The sequence below is a fragment of the Loxodonta africana genome, chromosome 18 (assembly GCF_030014295.1).
Source record: "Loxodonta africana isolate mLoxAfr1 chromosome 18, mLoxAfr1.hap2, whole genome shotgun sequence".
Lineage (NCBI taxonomy): Eukaryota > Metazoa > Chordata > Mammalia > Proboscidea > Elephantidae > Loxodonta > Loxodonta africana.
In genome coordinates this window covers 50,296,361-50,309,572 of record NC_087359.1, presented here as the reverse complement: position 1 = coordinate 50,309,572, position 13,212 = coordinate 50,296,361, and the positions used below count along the sequence as shown (strand labels likewise).

Below are 13,212 nucleotides of genomic sequence, written 5' to 3'. Positions count from 1 at the left end.
ACAATCAAATTGAGTCCGGAGTGTTTGGAAAACTTATGAAGCAGCCAAGCCTGATAATCATAAACACTCCCATCTTTATTTTGTTTATAGAAGTGAATTTTAGTCCTATCAGTTAGTGGAGAAAAGGCCTTTGGGATAGCCTTCAGAAATTTTTTATTCAGTACCTGAGAGTCCTCCAACAACACAGTGGCCATTTTATCAGTATTTCAGGCTAAACCGTCCTTGGGATATTCCATTCTGCCTGTTCTAGCCTTAATTGGGTTTCCCCTGGGCCAGTAATCACATGAGCAAGCTGATATAAATCAAGGAGCACAGGCTGGTAGGCTTCAACAAGGATTTTAAATTCTTTAGAAATTTGTAAAATATTTAGAAAATTTGTAGGGGTCCTCATTCTTTCAGAATACTAGATAATTCTGAGTGTGTCCGTGGGGAAAAAGTGATAGGAGTGGGATCTTCAGCATCACTGCTAGGGCTAATTTTAAAGGACATTTCATATAAGGGCTTATTTGCTGGTTTTTAGGGAAAAAGGGAAATTTCAGATGAACTGTTATCAGAGGAGAAGGAAGGCAAAGAAGGGCATAAAGGGGTCACAGCTGTCAGGGAGCAGAAGGGATGGAAACTGAAATTTGACATTGTAATTCTTTATTCTGCTTAGTTAATTTAGAGACAATGTCCTACAGGGAAGTAGTTTTACTGTCTTGATGTCTTTTAGAGACCTCAATATACCAGTCAAAACAGACATCCCACTGGGACGGTTTAATCTGGGAGCCTCGGTTCTCTTAACTTTCTGTGCAGAAAAGTTAACTTAAATCAAAAGAACCCCAAAGTGGGCACTGATTTTTCCAAACTGTCTCAAGTGAAGTTATGCCAGACAGACAAGCATATGCACTGTAAGCGACCATAATGCTTGTCGAGGTGTAGTGAGCAGTACCAGAAGGTGGCTCCAAATCTCCTTTAGACACAGCATTTCCTATCTTATAGTGATGGTTACATCAAAATAAACTTCTGTTTGCAAGAACCAAAACAAATCCACAATAAAATTTGAAGAGCTACCAATGCAAGGGAGCAGATCTTGGATTCAAGAGGTCTTTTACCTTAAATGAGTCCCAAGAATTCATGGAAGCGGAGAGCCCAAAGTGGCATACTAGGTACCATGTCCATGTCTGGATTGTCCAGGGATCCAGGAATCGTTAAAGATAATGCACCTTCAAAGTCCTGCTTCTGACACCAGAAATGTCAAGGAAAAAAATCTCATACTGTGTTAGGAGTGAAAGAAAAGGAGTTTTAATGAGGAATAATACAGCTTGAGCTGGGTAGCAGTAAATAAAAATATAAAGCACTGCACAGTTTTCGTGAAGAGAGGGGTCTGTATACATAGAGAACAAAGGAAAGGTGGGGGGTTAATGATTGATAAGATCAGCTTCAGCTTGAAGTCATTTGAATGTAAAGGGAGAGAATATTCCTAAACTTACCTTTGAATTTAATTGCATATGATAGGAATTTAACTTTTTTCAATATAAATTTATTGTGTTTTTGAACTACTAACCAAAAGGTTCATAGTTCGAACCCACCTAGAGGTGCCTTGGAAGAAAGGCCTGGAGATCTCTTTCTGAAAGGCCACAGCCTAGAAAACCCTATGGTGTTCAGTTGTACTCTGAACATGTGGGATCTCCATGAGTCAGAATCCACTTGAAGGCAACTGCTTTTGTTTTGGTTTGTTTTATTTTAGTTTAAAGAGGAACATCTGATTTCAGCCATAATTCTAACATTACCCTCAATTTTTATTTGAAACGATTTATTTACTCCTTCCTGCTCTGGTTTTCTCCCCATATAAAAGCATTGCTTATACCACTTTCAAGTTATGGAAGTGTTGGAAAGTTTAATTATTCTGTGTTTATTCATAACCCTGCAGAAGAAAATGTTATTATTAACTAGGCTAATCACAAATTTAGCTTTTAATATGGTTAAGTTTGGTTAAGTTTCCATTTTCTTTGCTTTTTATTTTTAATTACTTAATAAAAAATGAGGCCAACTGGTTTTTGTTCTTTAGGAGCTGAAGAATACAAATAATGTAATACTATCAAAAATTTTCCTCTTATATTTAAAGGATTAGGTCCAGTAACACATGTCGAGGGTTGTGCAGCTTTTTCCATTTAAAAATAAGTGTTTCCATGCTTCTTACAATTTGTGGTAGATTTAAAATGTCTTTGCTATTTTGTGTTTCACTTATATATGCACATTCTTGGAAAATGTCACTTTCTCAAATATTTTGTTCTGCTTTTCCTAATTTTGGTTCAATCTGTTAGATATCATGAGTGAAAATAATAAAAGTCTTTGTAAAGGAAAATGGTACTATGTTTAGAAATTTGAAATCATAAAAGCCATATTTCACATTGCTTTAAAGTGATGCTTATTGCATTATATAAAAGAACTATTTTGAAAACAAATGTCCAGTTAAATGACTATTTTTAATAAAGAAAATCTATGTGAATGTAAATAAAAACATACGATTATAAAAAATTGAAAAACAAACCTTGAGAGACAGAACTCCTAACAACCCAACAGCAGAAAGACAAACAACCTCCTGAAAAAGTGGACAAAGGACTTGAACAGACATTCCTCCTAAGAAGGAACACAAATGGTCCATAAGCACACGAAAACGTATTCATTGTCATTAGTAATCAGAGAAATGCAAATCAAAACTGAAATGAGATACCACTTCACCCTCATAGCAACCCTACAGGACAGAGTAGAACTGCCCCATACAGTTTCCAAGGAGCACCTCATGGATTCCAACTGCCGACCTTTTGGTTAGCAGCTATAGCTCTTAACAACTATGCCACCAGTTCATACACAGTAGGATGATTATTATAAAAATAAAGGAGGGCAAAAATAACAGGTGTTGGTGAGGATATGGAGAAATTGAAACTCTCGCTCATTGCTGGTGGGAATGTAAATTGCTGCAGCTGCTATGGAAAGCACTTTTTGATGGTTCCTCAAAAAATTAACATAGAGTTACCTAATGTCTAACAATTCTACTTCCATGTATATGCCCACGAAGTTTTTCAATGTATAGTTTTCTACTTTGGAACTAGTTTTTGGATTAATGTGACTCATTTACAAAAGTGTGTGATGGGTATATCCTATCACTGCTTTAACCACAGATCGTTGGATAATAACCTTTTAAAATAAGCAATCTTTTGATTGCAATGGAATTTTGTCCTTATATCTGTTTTGTAGTGGACAGCCTTACTTCATTTGGTAAATGCGTAAGGAAACTTTTGATCCTTGTTATATCTTTATATTTAAATCGTTTACTAGAGGTAATGCCTTTTTCCTAGCCTTCATATCATCTTTGGTTGAAGTTAAGAGGAAGTGCCCCTACCATACTCCTGACAAGGTGTGCTCTCCTGCTTTTCTGCCCACACTCACAGTCTCACTGCCCTTATCTATGTTTTCACAGTCACAATAGATTGTGCCTGTTCACAGGTTTGTTTTCGTCATAAAGAAACAAATACTTCTAGGTTGTTTCTAATTCTCTTGCTCTCCAGCCCTCATACAGCTCTATGGACCATGATGTGCATACTTCTGTGTCCTGGACTTCTTATCCTCTTTCCTTATTGTGGAAACCCTGGTGGCATAGTGGTTAAGTGCTACAGCTGCTGACCGAAGGGTCGGCAGTTCGAATCTGCCAGGTGCTTCTTGGAAACTCTATGGGGCAGTTCTACTCTGTCCTATAGGGTCGCTATGAGTCGGAATTGACTCGATGGCACTGGGTTTGGTTTGGTTTTGGTTTTCATTACTGTGTTTTCTTTATACATATCTGTCTTGGTCATCTAGTGCTGCTATAACAGAGATACTACAAGTGGGTGGCTTTAACAAAGAGAAATTTATTTCCCCACAGCAAAGAAGGTTAAAAGTCCAAATTCAGGATGTCGTTTCCAGGGGAAGCCTTTTTCTCTCTGTTGGCTCTGGAGGAAGGTCCTTGTCCTTAATCTTCCCCTGGTCGAGGAGCTTCTCAGGTGCAGGGACCCCGAGTCCAAAGGATGTGCTCTGCTTCCGGTGCTGCTTTCTTGGTGGTACGAGGTCCCCCCACTTTCTGCCTGATTCCCTTTCCTTTATATCTCTTGAGAGATAAAACCTGGTGCAGGCCATACCCCAGGGAAACTCCCTTTATGTTGGATCAGGAATGTGACCTGGGTAAGGGTGTTACAATCCTATCCTAATTCTCTTCAACATAAAATTACAATCACAAAATGGAGGACAGCCACACAATATTAGAAACTATGGCCCAGCCAAATTGATACACACATTTTTGGGAGGACATAATTCAACCCACGACGGTATCATTTACCAACATCTAAGACTCAATTTATTTTTCTTATTTATGTGTTTATACCTGTCTTCACCTACTAGATTATGCTCAATCAGGGCAAAGATTTTAGCCTGGCATAGAGTATATAAAACCCGAAAACTAAACCCCTTGCCATCGAGTTGATTCTGACTTATAGCAACCCTGTAGGACAGAGTAGAACTGCCCCATATGGTTTCCAAGGAGCGGCTGGTGGATTTGAACTGCTGACCTTTTGGTTAGCAGTTGCGCTCTTAACCACTACACTGCCAGGGCTCCCACAGAGTATATAAAACCCACACCATCACCTACCCTTCTCTATTCTCCTAATATAGTAACCTATGTTTTTTGTTAGTTTTGTTTTTTAGGTGCATACTTACATGAGGAGCTCTGGTGGCACAGTGGTTAAGCATTCAGCTGCTAAACAAAAGGTTGACAGTTCAGATCTACCAGCTACTCCTTGGAAACCCTATGGAGCAGTTCTACTCTGTCCTATGGTATATCTATGAGTCGCAATCAACTCAACAACAATGGGTTTGGTTTTGGTTTTATGCTTACATGACACGTTGTTACATGGTTGGGCTGGTTGTTCACTGCACAGTGGCATTGGTTGATGGAGTGAATGGAGGTTGAAAGCCTGCCTAAAATTTCCCAAGCTTTATTTACCTGAAGGAAGGGCGGCCTTTTACTAAATTGTACTGAAGTACTATATAGGCAACTTTTGTTTTTGTATAATTTTATTTTTTAAAAAAATCAATGCTATTGAGGTCTAATTTACATTCGTATTTTAAGGGTACAATTTGATGCATTTTACACTTTGAGTGGCATAAATGGTTAATCACTCGACTACTAGCTGAAAGGTTAGCAGTTCGAACCCACCCCCACCCCCAGGTGCCTTGGAAGACAGGCCCTATAGCAATTTGATTCTGAAAGATCACAGCCTTGAAAACCCTGTGGAGTAGTTCTGCTCTGTACATATGGGGTAGCCATGAGTAGGAATCAATGACAACTAACAACAACAACAATACACATATTTACAGCCCTGTTACCACTGCCACCATCAAGATAGTAATAGTCACTCTTTCACTACTATCACCCACAGGAGTCTGCTGGTATACTTTCTGTCACCAAACGAAACAAATAAACCACACCTGTTGCCATCGAGTCTATTTCGACTCACAGCTACCCTATAGGACAGTGTAGAACTGCGCCATAAGGTTTCCAAGGAGTGGCTGGTGGATTCAAACTGCCGACCTTTTGGTTAGCCGCCGAACTCTTAACCACTGTGTCACCAGGGCTGTCTTTCTGTCACAGATATATTAATTTTACCCCTTTCTAGAATTTCATGTGAGTGAAATCATACAGTATATACCCCATTGTTTCTGAATTCTTTCATCCATGTTACTGTATGAATTAGTAATTTGTGGTTTTCTATTGCCAAATAGTATCCCATGTATGAGTTTCTTCCAGATTCTGAAATTGTGTTCTTCAGTTTTTGTCTCTTATGAATAAAGCTACTGTGAACATTTGTGTACAAGGCTTTGTGGATGTGTGTTTTATTTCTGTTTTGAGGAGTGAATTTGGTTTGTAGGGTAAGTTTGTTAGAAACTGCCATACTGTTTTCCAAAGTGGTTGAACCATTTTGTATTCCCACCAGCAATATATGAGACAAGTTACTCTGCAACTTCATCAAGATTGATGTTGGCAATCTTTTTAATTTTATCATTCTAGTAAGCTTTAATTGAGGGCAATGTTTTATATACCTTCTTTTGTGATATCTTTCCTAATCACAGCCCTGTTTTTAATTCTATTATCTTATTGAATAGCAAGAGGTACAGCTAATATGCTAGTAAAATAATATGAAATTGATGGGAGAAATTTTGGATTGATGAAAACTAAATTAAAAAAAAATTTGAATGTGCTTTAAGTGAAAGTTTACAAATCAAGGTCAGTCTCTCATGTAAAAATTTAAATACACCTTGCTATATACACCTAGTTGCTCTCCCCCTAATAAGACAGCACACTCCTTCTGTCCACTCTCTATTTTCGAGTCCATTCGGCCAGCTTCTGACCCCCTCTGCCCTCTCATTTCCCCTCCAGACAGGAGCTGCCCACATAGTCTCATGTGTCTAATTGATCCAAGAAGCTCACTCCTTACCAGTATCATTTTCTATCCCATAGTCCAATCTAATCCCTGTCTGAAGAGTTGGCTTTGGGAATGGTTCCTGTCTTGGGCTAACTGAAGGTCTGGGGACCATGACCTCCTGGATCCTTCTCAGTCAGACCATTAAGACTGGTCTTTTTACGAGAATTTGAGGCCTGCACCCACTGCTTTCTTGCTCCCTCAGGAGTTCTCTCTTGTGTTCCCTGTCAGGGCAGTCATCGGTTGTAGCCAGGCGCCATCTAGTTCTTCTGGTCTCAGGCTGATGTAGTCTCTGATTTATGTGGCCCTTTGTGTCTCTTGGGCTCATGATTATCTTGTGACCTCGGCGTTCTTCATTTTCCTTTGCTCCAGGTGAGTTGAGACCAATTGATGCATCTTAGATGGCCTCCTGCTAGTGTTTAAGACCCCAGATGCCACTCTCCAAAGTGGGATGCAGAATGTTGAAAACTAAATTTTGATGGTTTTGGGGGGTATGTGACTGTATACATTGGACTGACTGTATTGTACAGTTAAAATGGGGTGATTTAAAATAATATTTAAGAAATGGAAATTATATATATTTCTAATATATATAGAATTTACTTGTCTTCTGGGTTTTTTTTTCTTTCATCAATTGAGATTCTGTACACCATGAAATTTACATACTATAAAATTCACCGTTTTACAGTGTACAATTCTGTGGTTTTTAGTATACTCACAAAATTGTTAATAAGAATAATAAGAATATATTATAAAGTAAGAGCAGAATACATTTCTATCATAGTAAACCTAGGACTGCCATCCTTCAGAGATTTTGGAATATAGTTTGGAAGTGTACAGTGGCCAGTAAAACTGCTGAGACTAATTTCTCTCGACAGTAGGACTCTTCCTGTTGCTACTGACTCATTATCTACTTTACTCTTTTTTCTGTCATTTTTAAGACTACAGAAACCATCAGATGAGTGTGGGCTTAAATAACCATCTGTGTTCCCACCATGGTGCCCTAGTTTTCTCCCCTCAAAGTCCCAGAAGTTGGTCATTTTGTCTTGGGAGAAAAATTGAGGGGAGATGTACACAGAACTTGATTGTGGTTGTCTCTATATGAATAGGGGTTTTCACTTCATGCCAACCTGTGAATTTTTTGTCCTTGGGTCAGATACCTATTCTGGTCTAATTAGGAGGAGGGCCCTTGTGTTAAAGAGCATGGTCATTTAGGACAGAGTGGGACATTTCTCTTTCAGTTGGTTATGGGCTAGCAAGTTCTTTGAGATTTCAGAGGAAGAAGCAAGTATTTCAAGCTGGGAGGATATCGCTGTACTTTGAAGAATTGTTGATATATAGGTATCATACTATATAAGGAAGACTGAATAATTGACACCTTTGAGTTACGGTGTTGGCAAAGAATATTGAATATATCACAGCGTGCCAGAAGAATGAACAAATCTGTCTTGGAAGAAGTACAGCCAGAATGCTCCTTAGAAGCGAGGATGGCGAAACTTCATCTCATGTACTTTGGATATGTTATCAGGAAGGACTAGCCCCTGGAGAAGGACATCATGCTTGGTAAAATAGAGGGTTAGTGAAAAAAGGAAGACCCTCAATGAGATGGATTGACACAGTGGCTGCAACAGTGACCTCAAAGGATGGTGCATGACCGGGCAGTGTTTCCTTCTGTAGTATATTGCATGGCTATGAATCAGAACCGACTTGGCGGCACCAAATAACAACAACATGCTCCTGTTATTACTGGATATTTGTAACAACAGGTATCATACTATGTAATTGTGTGAAAACACAAATTATCTATATTTGGAATGACAACTTAAAGCCATGCAAAGGATAATAAGAGAATACTACAAAACAGTATACACGTAAATTTGACAACTTTGATGAACTGGACCAATTCTTTGGAAAACACAAACTTTGCAGCTCACCCAATATGAAATAGATAATTTGAGTAGCCGCATAACTATCAAGAAAATTGAATTCGTAATTTAAAAATTCCCGACAAAGAGATCTCCAGATCCATATGGTTTTACTGATAAACTCTACCTAATGTTTTTTTTTTTAATGTTTAAAGAAGAATAACACCAGTTCTGCACAATCTGTTCCAAAATATAGGAGAGGAGAGACTAATTCCTAATTCATTTTATGAAGATAGTGTTACCTGATACCCAAACCAAAGACCACAGTAAAGAAATAAACTACAGATCAATAAAAAAAAACCCTGTGCCATTGAGTCGATTCCGACTCATAGCGACCCTATAGGACAGAGTAGAACTGCCCCAGAGAGTTTCCAAGGAGCACCTGGTGGATTCGAAGGGCCGACCCTTTGGTTAGCAGCCGTAGCACTTAACCACTACGCCACCAGGGTTTCCACAGATCAATATCCCTCATAAATACAGATGCAAAAATTCTGGAACTCACATTTAAAATTACCTTTGTTTTTTTGCAACTTAGAAGAAATGGTTTAATTTCTTGAAAAACACAAACTATTAAAACCCAAGCAAGAAAAAATAGATAATGTGAATAGCTCTAAAACTACTAAGGTGATCAAATTTTTAATTAAATGTCTTCCAAAAGAGGTATTTCCCAGCCCAGAAGTTTTCACAGAAAAATGCTGCCATTTAAAGAAAAATTAACTCGAATTTTATGAAGTCTCTTTAAGAGAAATAGAATATGAAACAACACTTCTCATCTCATTTTACGAGGCCAGTATTTTTCTAATACCAAACCAGATAGACAATGGAAAAACAAAAATTACAGATCAGTGTTCATCACGAATACCATCGTTTTCGTATATAACATGCCCATGTAAATTATGTGCCCACACATGTAACTTGTGCCTAACTCAGTTATGAAAAAATATGGGGGAGGGGGAGGTTGCATGCTTAGCAAAAAACAGATTAATATAACACCTGTGTTATTTGCATAAAAATAAGGTACACAAATATCCTGCAATTTATATTTTCAATTATTTATTTTTGCAGATTCCTCAGTGCTGCATTTTTTATGGCTATAAACTTTATAAAAATATATTCTACTTTGTTCTTGCCTGTAAATTCAGGCTTTCCTTTTTTTTTCAAACCCTCCAGACATTACAGTTTTTCTACCTTACTGAATTCTTGCCCTTTTCTTCATTTTGCTTTTGCAGCTTAGGCCTAAATTTCTTTGCCCTGCTGTCCATTCATTGTTTCAGTTTGCCAGATCTCCATGCTTAAATTCCAGGCAACATATAAAGTCACATTACAGGGCAGATTTATGATCATTAACCTCTTTTGGACCCTTAGCATTGTCTGTCAATACTGCCAATTTTGTAGTCAGCTCACTGGTGTTTGATACCTTCCCTTCTCCATTTCGCTCCAACTTCCATCTTTCTACTTTTAAGCTATCAAGCCTGCATACCTCTTAAGGTCCTGTTGTTTTAGTACAGAGTGTATCCTTTCCATGATGAAAGTCCAGTTCTTTCTTTTGGTCTTTGGATTCTGTTCCATTTAGCCATATAAGGAAGCTTACAAAATCTTTTCTTTTTTTTTTTTTTTTTCCACCTTCTCCCTTCTAATTGGAACCTTTTAGTGCATTTTCCAACATGGTTACATTTCTTCCACTATATGTAAACTAAAAAGACCTTCTGCTTTACATCATCCTCTACCTCTTGCTATATTTTCTCATGTATTCTTCAGTGAGCTTTTTATTATCTTCTCACTCTACTGTTTCATATGCAAGTTGCATATTTAGTTTTATAAGAAACTGCTAAACTGTTGTCCAGCAATTATATGATTGATTCAATTTCTCCTCATCCTCACCAGTATTTGTTATTGACACTTTTAAAAATTTTATCAATTCTGATAGATGTGTAGTGATACCTCTTAGTGGTTTCATTTTATAGTTCTTAACTAATCAGGAGCCCTGGTGGCACAGTGGTTAAAGAGCTCAGCTGCTAACTGAAAGATCAGTGGTTCGAACTCACCAGCTGCTTTCCGGAACAAAGACGTGGCAATCTGCGTGCATAAAGATTTACAGCTTTGGAAACCCTATGGGGCATTTCCACTCTGTCCTATAGGGTCATCATGAGTCGGAATCAACTCAACTACGGTGGTTAATGGCTAATCATGCCATCTGTATATCTTCTGTGAAATGTCTGTGCTTGTTCACTTTCTTAAAAGAAGGCTATGTTTTAATTTTAGGAAATCCTTTTTTACAAAAACATTTTCTAATTCTCATGTGGTAATTGGTTTAATGGCGCTGTCTGCAAAGAGATACCATCTTTTCTATTGCTTTTTATAGCAAATGCCTGTGACTTAAGATTTGATGATATGGGTTATAATGAAGACTCAACTTATTTTTTATTTATTAAATGGAGAAAGGAAGAATATAGGTGGTAGGTTAATAGATTTTCAGAAATTTAAAGAATAAATAATTTAAGACATATATGATTACTGAGAGATGATATTGAGAATATCTTTTAGGTAAGTATAATTATTTGTCTAGTTCTGAAACTAGTTTTTTTTTTCAGATGAAAATGTTTAGTGCTTTCTTAGTATTTATTTCTGTATGACATTTTCAATATTTTTCTTTTTAAGATATTTTAAGAAACCCTGTTTAACTATTTTGTTTATGGTTCATAATTGTTTAATTTACCATTTCATTTTCAATAGTGAAAGCATTTTTAAGAAATTAGTTCTTTAAATAGTTGTAATCGGCCTTCTTCACTGAAATGAATTAAATGTGTAAATTCTATAGCTTTGGCTGTTGTAATATTTCAAAACTAGGACTTTTCCACCCTAAAAAAAGCTTAATAACTTCCTTTATAGATGCAAGTCAGATGTAAAATAGGGAACAGATTTTTGTGGTAAAATTTATTTCAATACACATGCTTGGTAATTCACTATAAAACAAGTTACTTAGGGGGGAAAAGGTCACTTAAGGAGAATTTGCATTCATTTCTGTTTTATATTTATCTTGAAAAATAGAAAGTAACTTTACGCTGCATCTTGATACTTATTGCAAAGGATAGGGAGGTTGGGCACATTTTAAAGATCCTTAAACAGCCATTTAGTAATAAAAATTGTAATATTTCTGCTTTTCCTCCAACCCTTGATTTTACTTGAAATAGATTTATTCACCTTCTAAATTTCTCTCAAAATGCCTACAAGAAATTTTTTTCCTTAAACTATTAGGTTTGTCTTTAATATGAAGTTATAGTTTTATGTTCCTGAAGCACTTTTTCCTACGTCATATGTATAGAAAGTAAATGCTTGTTTCCTATCTGTATATTTTGCTATAACATGTGTCCTTTCTGTTATGGAGCATGGTTACTGACTGCGTTAGGTGTAATTTTTTTTTATCAGCCAGCCCTTTACTAAAATTGGGATTGTCTTGCTGTGTCCCATGGGAATGGTCAAAATGTTTTAAAAAAGAGAAAACAAAGCACAAAAGGATATGTCGGGCATGCACACAACTGTGTTATTGGCAGGAAGTACGCTGATGGCTCTATGAATGTGTGACTCTGTAAAGGCTCTTGTTTTAAAGAATTATCTTTCTCTTTCAGCCATTGAATGAGATTTTTTTTTTTTCCATATAGTAATAGAGCTTTTAGTTCTTCCAAGCCTTGTTCAGTCAGTTCTGAACTGAACCTTCATAGCATTTGTTTTGTCTGCTTTTACTGAGGGCTCTCTACAGGAAGAATCTCAGTCGTGACATTGTGTGGATGCCAGTGAAGTGATCAGAATTGCAGTTTCCAGTTTGCTCTAGCCGTAATGAGCTGCTAATTGAAAGTGACAAGCTGTTTCCCTCCCAGTTGGTCTGGCAAAATGTTAGATTTCCTTCATTATTAACTCATTCCTTCTCAGCATAGGAATGGAATAAAATAAGAATTTTTGCCTTGTATGAATTTTAGAGATTGAATTTTGTGTTTCACTAGATTCTTTCCCTCCCTCCAGTTTTGCCAGCTGTATACAAGATATGACACATTTTTATTACTCCAAAAAATTTCTTCTGCCTCTTTGCACTCCATACTTTCCCTTAATCCCTGGCCCCTAACAACTGCTTATCTGTTTCCTATTATTATTGTTTTGCCTTTTCTAGATTTTTACATAAAGGGACTTGTTTTGGGACATTGGTTGCAATCCCTGCAGTGTCTCCGCACTTTCCTGCTTTCTACCCCGAGTTTCCTGTGTCCATTTGTCTGGTTTTCCTGTCCCTCCCTCCCATCTTGTCTTTGCTTTCGGGCAGGTGTTGCCCATTCGGTCTCATATACTTGATTGAACTAAGAAGCGTGTTCCTCACATGTTGTTTATTTTATAGACCTGTCTAATCTTTGGCTGAAAGGTGGACTTTAAAAGTGGCTTCAGTTCTTAGTTAGCAGGGTGTCTGGGGGCCATAGTCTCAGGGATCCTCCAGTTTCTATCAGACTAGTAAATCTGGTCCTTTTTTTTGTGAATTTGAATTTTGTTCTACATTTTTCTCCCGCTATGTCCAGGACCCTCTGCTGTGAGCCCTGTCAGAGCAAACTGTGGTGATAGCCAGGCACCATCTAATTATAATTACTCTGGGCTCAGGCTGGTGGAAGCTGTTGATCATGTAGTCCATTAGTCCTTTGGACCAATATTTTTCTTGTGTCTTTGGTTTTCTTCATTCCCCTTTGCTCCAGATGGGATAGGACTGATAGACATATCTTAGACGGCCACTTGCAAGCTTTTAAGACCCCAAACACTAC

At 37.4% G+C, this 13,212-nt stretch overlaps 1 protein-coding gene across 20 annotated transcripts in view; it reads left to right on the top strand.

The window, feature by feature from the left end:
• Window positions 1-13,212, top strand: part of BCAS3 (BCAS3 microtubule associated cell migration factor) — a 623,309-nt gene that overhangs the window by 140,662 nt on the left and 469,435 nt on the right. The gene's annotated exons all lie outside the window — the stretch shown is intronic.